The sequence below is a fragment of the Petaurus breviceps genome, unplaced genomic scaffold (assembly GCF_028583685.1).
Source record: "Petaurus breviceps papuanus isolate PSGF00001 unplaced genomic scaffold, PetGlider_PUasm1.0 454, whole genome shotgun sequence".
NCBI lineage: Eukaryota > Metazoa > Chordata > Mammalia > Diprotodontia > Petauridae > Petaurus > Petaurus breviceps.
This window is the reverse complement of record NW_027186342.1, coordinates 357,213-362,420: the sequence shown is the minus strand read 5'-3', so window position 1 is coordinate 362,420 and position 5,208 is coordinate 357,213.

Genomic DNA, 5,208 nt, shown 5'->3' with positions numbered 1-5,208 from the left:
CACCAGTGTCTAATTTCCTCTTTAATAAAATGAGGTTGGATTTCATAATCTTGAAGGTCCCATAAAGCTCTATTCTGTGGTCCTACATCTCCCCACCAGGGGGAGAGCAAGAGCAATGTCAGGAGTTTCCAGGTTGAGTAAGTGCCAGATACTGGCAAAAATTGGTTCCTGCATTGTAGAAGTTACCCCTTCTCTGTGGACTAGACTAATGTGCTAGGTGACTGTGGGGAAGCCTGCCCTCTCCATGGTGCCCTAGGGGTAAAAGCAAAAGGGACAGCCAAAGAGGGACAAAGGGAAAAACAGGAAATAAGATTGACTGGCAAACAATCTGACTTCTCCTTGGGAGACAAGGGAGGGCAGCTTAAAAACCGGTGTTGTTGATTGGATTGATGTTCCTCCCCTGTCCCAAGATCTGCAGGTCAGATAGTCAGTCAATAAGCATTTATTGAATATAAACCAGAAACTATACTAAATGCTGGAGACACAGAAGCAAACACAAAAGCCCAGTCCCTGCCCCCACAATCTAGTGGAAAGACTTGTAAACCATTACATGCTTGTAACAGATAGATAAGAGATGATAAGATTATCAAACCCAACCTCCACATTTTATGGAAGAGGTCGTTGAGATGCAGAAAAAGGGAGTTTTGGGCAAATGATCTCACAGAGAATAAATTGCGCTGGAGGAAGGGTAGGTATGCAGGATAAGGCTTTTTGCCTATGGAGGACTTGATGTCTTGGAGGGAGCCAAGGAGAGCAGGAGGTGGAAATGAGGAAGGAGATTACAGGCATGGGGAGTAGCCAGTGATCCAGTCAGGAGATGGAATGTCTTGTGCTAGGAACAGGAAGGAGGCCAGGGACACTGGATCCTGGTGTGGTGGGGAGCAAGGTGGAAGCAGACTGGAAAAGGAGGAAGGGGACAGGTTGGCTTTGTAGGGCAAACAGAGGATTTTATATTTGATCCTGGAGATAATAAGTCACCATTTGCCTCATCCTGTTTTATTATGCCAAGTCAGCAACTTTGGTCCAGACTTATCCTCAGTTTCCTCCAATCAGCCCCCCCATAAAGCATCCTTTCCAGGTGCTCCCTTGGCTTCTTCCCAGAAGTCTATTCAAGGTTAAGAGCAAGACCACAGTGAACCATGGGGACTCGGTAGTATGCTCAGCTTTTAGGCAAATTCACTGATCCTTTTCCACAGGAATGATTGTGTGGGCAGGGCAAAGTGGGATTACATACATTCCCCCGGGAGACATTAATAGAAGGAGTATTGGTTTTAGAGTCAAAGGTGTTGAGTTTGAATCTTGGCTCTGACACTTACAGTCTCTGTGACCTTGGGAAGGTCATATAACCTCTCTGAGACTCCATTTATTTCTCTATAGAAAGGACATCATAACATTCATCTGACCAGCCTCAAGATCTGTTGTGAAGATCAAACAAGAGTACATATGTAAAATGTCTTAAAATAGAGCAGTGATATAAATTACAAGCTACACATAACAACTTTTGTCTCCCCAGTTGCAACAAGTTCTGTGAGGGCTTAACTGGAATAGTTATTTCCCTAAAACCTTTCCAAATAAAAAACCTCAGGAGAAAAAACAAAACACCCTATTTCCTTTGCATCCCACACACTATTTGAACACATAATAATAAAAAATAGCCAGTACTTCTATTGCACTTTAAGACTCAATCAACCAGAATTTATTAAGGGCTTCTGTATACCAAACAGGGCAGCCGCCTGTGGTACAGTGGATAGAACACTGGGCTTGGCGTCAGGAAGACCTGAGTTCAAATTCAGCCTCAGACACTTCTTAGCTGTGTGACCCTAGGCAAGTCACTTCACCCTGTTTACCTTGGTTTCCTCATCTGCAAAATGAGCTGGAGAAGGAAATACAAACCACTCCAGCATCTTTGCCAAGAAAATCCCAAACTGGGTTACAAAGAGGCATGACTCAAACTGCTCAACAGTAACAATGATATAGTAGATACTGTGCTGGGTGTACTAGCAATATGGAAGAAACAATGCAATGGTCCCTGAACTCAGGGAGCTTACATTCTATTGGTAGAGTCATAGAGATATGTAGTCGTATGCAGGAAATATGCTAAATTGATATGAAGTAGGCAGAGTACTAGCAGGTGGGGGGGGGGGTCCGGAAAGGCTTAGAGTACAAGGTATCACAAGCAGTATTTTGAAGTAAATGGAATTAAAACAATCAGAGGTGAGGGAACAGCCAAGGCAAAGACTCAGAGGAAGAAGATAGAATATTAGGAGTAAAAACAAGACACTTAATTTGACTGAGTGTGGGAAGGGAATAATGGAATAAGGCTGGAGAGGTAGTTGAAAGTAGTTGGTAAAGAGATTTAAAAGCTATACAAATGGGGCATATATTTGAACCAGAGGCTGTAGGGAGCCATGGTAGTTGATTGAGCAAAAGAATGACATGGTCAGACCTATACTTTAGGAAAATCACTGTAATTTCTGGGTAGATGGATTGAAGAGACTTACCAGGAGGCTATGTCAGTAGTCCAGGCAAAAGGAGATGAAAACCTATCCTAAGGTGAGTATCATGTGAGTAGAGAGAGTGGAAAAATGCTTTCTATATGTCATAACTGCTTGTAACTAACTCAGTGGGTATGTATTCCTAGAACTATAGCTTACAAGCCCCCACTAGTGTATTCACCTATAGTTGTCAGCCAATAAACACAATTAACTCAAAGCAAAAGAATGTACTGAGGGGCATGGTGGCATTGTAAGAACAATAGTAACAAAACACTATACCGCGACCTCCCCACATGCACCTAAACTTGGGACACACTCTTACATAACTACATACAGCTTCTGTTGTAAGAGCAGACGCACATTTAGGGAACATTAAGGCCAAGGCAATTCACACCTCTGGCACTACTGCGTGCCAACATCCTTTCTTTTCTTATGGTGTCCTCATGTTGCTTTTCCTGGGCTCATTGTGTTGCTGGGCAATTCATTCAATTGTGCTCTCTGGGCTTGTTCTTTTCAACAGCTCACCTCCCAACAGCCAAGAAATTCTCTCTCTATATATATCTGTCTCTCTCTTTCTTTGTCTGTGTTTGTGTGTGTGTTTGCATGTGCATGTGTCTGCCTGTCTTTGTCTCTGTCTCTCTCTCTCTGTGTCTGTCAATCTTTCTCTCTCTCTCTCTCTCTCTCTCTCTCTCTCTCTCTCTCTCTCTGTGAGTGTCTCTCCCTCTCTGTCTCTGTTTCTTTCTGTCTCACTCTCTCTCTGTCTCTGTCTTTGTCTCTCTGTCTCTGTCTCTCTCTGTCTCTGTCTGTCTGTCTGTCTCTCTATCTTTTTCTCTACTTATGAAACCCCTCTGGTTTCATGTCTTGACTGACTCTGCCTATCTCTTGTTGGTCATTGTTGACTGCTGGACGAGTAGCTCTGCCACAAGTTGCTATAGTAGATGGAGGGAGAAGAGAAGTCTCTTCTCTTTGCCCCCAAAAGGGAGAAACGATTCCTTCTCAAAGACTGGGTTCTTCCATAGCCAGATTTCTTTTCTGATGCCACAAACAGCACACTTCAGAGTTACCAACTCACAATTGCCTCCTACATCCTCTTGCTTACTTGGTGTCTTTTCACACTTACCTTCCAGGTTCTGCAACCCACAAGGCCCTTTACCACAGATTTTTCAGGTAAAAACTGGATTTGGAGTCTAGGTTCACCCACTCTGGTAAACAACATGGGTTCCTGCCCCCAAGTATCTTGAATCATTGTGACCCACAGATGTGGCCAAAGGTCAGCTATAAATATATAAATAGATGCTATGAACACATACATAAATATATATATATGTATAAATGTGTAAATACAACTAATTGTGGGAAGGCCACTAGCAGCAAGGGGGAGCACTAAGGAAAAGCCTCAGATACAGGGCAGAGCTCAAAGGAAGTATGGGATTCTAAAGTGGCAGAAATGAAAGGAGAGTGCATCCCAAGCAGCGAAAACAACCTATGTTCTTTGCATAGAAGCCAAAAACTGAATGTCATGCACAGAAATAGAAAGATGGCCAGTTTAGATGGACAAGTCCTAGGGTGGACCGTAGAAGGCAGGAAGGGGAATGGTGTGAAGTCTGGAAAGGTGGTCTGAGACAAATTGTGAAGGGATTTAAATGACAGTGGATCCCAGGGGCAAAAGGGAACCCCTGAAGTTTCTTGAGCTGAAGAGAGACCTGATCATACCTGGGCTTTAGGAATATAAGTTTGGCAAGTGCATGGGTTGTAGAGGGGAGAGACTTGTGGCAAGGATACTAACTAGTAGGCTATTGTGATCATCCAGGTGAGAGAAGATGAGGGTCTGAAGTAGGGTGGTGGCCACTTATAAAAGGCCGCAGATTGAGATTTTATTGGATATGGAAGGGAGTTGGGAAGGGGAGTGAAGAGTAAAGGAGGGTCACCAGGTTTGTGAACCTGGGTGACTGTCAGGGTGGCTGTGCCTTTGATATAAATAGGGAAGTAAGGACAAAAGGTAGATTTGGGGGAAAAGTTAATAATTTCTGACTTGGACATAGAAGGAAAGGGATAGGAAGGAGTCTAAAAGGATGGGCAAGGTTGGACAAGGACTTTGGAGAAACTGGACTGACATAGATGGAGATAAGGAATCCGAGTTTTCACCTAGGAAGCTTTCAACTAATAATCATGAGAATTTGGAAAGGGGGAGAAAGTTTTCAAGCCATAAAATATAAACTGTCCACAGGTAAATAAAAAGTATATGTTCAGGAGGGACAGACCACTGTTTGTCCCTCTGGGTATCAGGAAAGATATTTTGTAGGAAGTGGCGCCTGAGCCGAACCTTGAAGGAAACTGTGCATTCCCAGACTTGGAAGCCAGGAAGGGATGGTCTGGAGGCATGGAGGAGGGCCTGGGAAATGGGACATGGACAAACAAGAGAATGTGCAGTTCAGGGAACAGTTGGTAAGCAAACTCCTTAGGGAGCAAGAGTGAGTAGGGAGAACAACATGGAATAAGTACAGGAAGGTAGGATGGCACAAGATTGTGAAGGAGTTTAAATGCCAGGCTGAGAAGTTTGCATTCTGCCTTAGAGGCAATAGGCAACTATCCCCTTCTTCCTCCCCGCTCTTCTTCAATCCCTCCCCTTCTCCTCCCTCCCCTCTCTTTTTTCTTTCCTTCTCCCTCTTCTTCAATTCCTCTCCTCTCCTTCTTCTCTCTCTTCCCTCTTCTT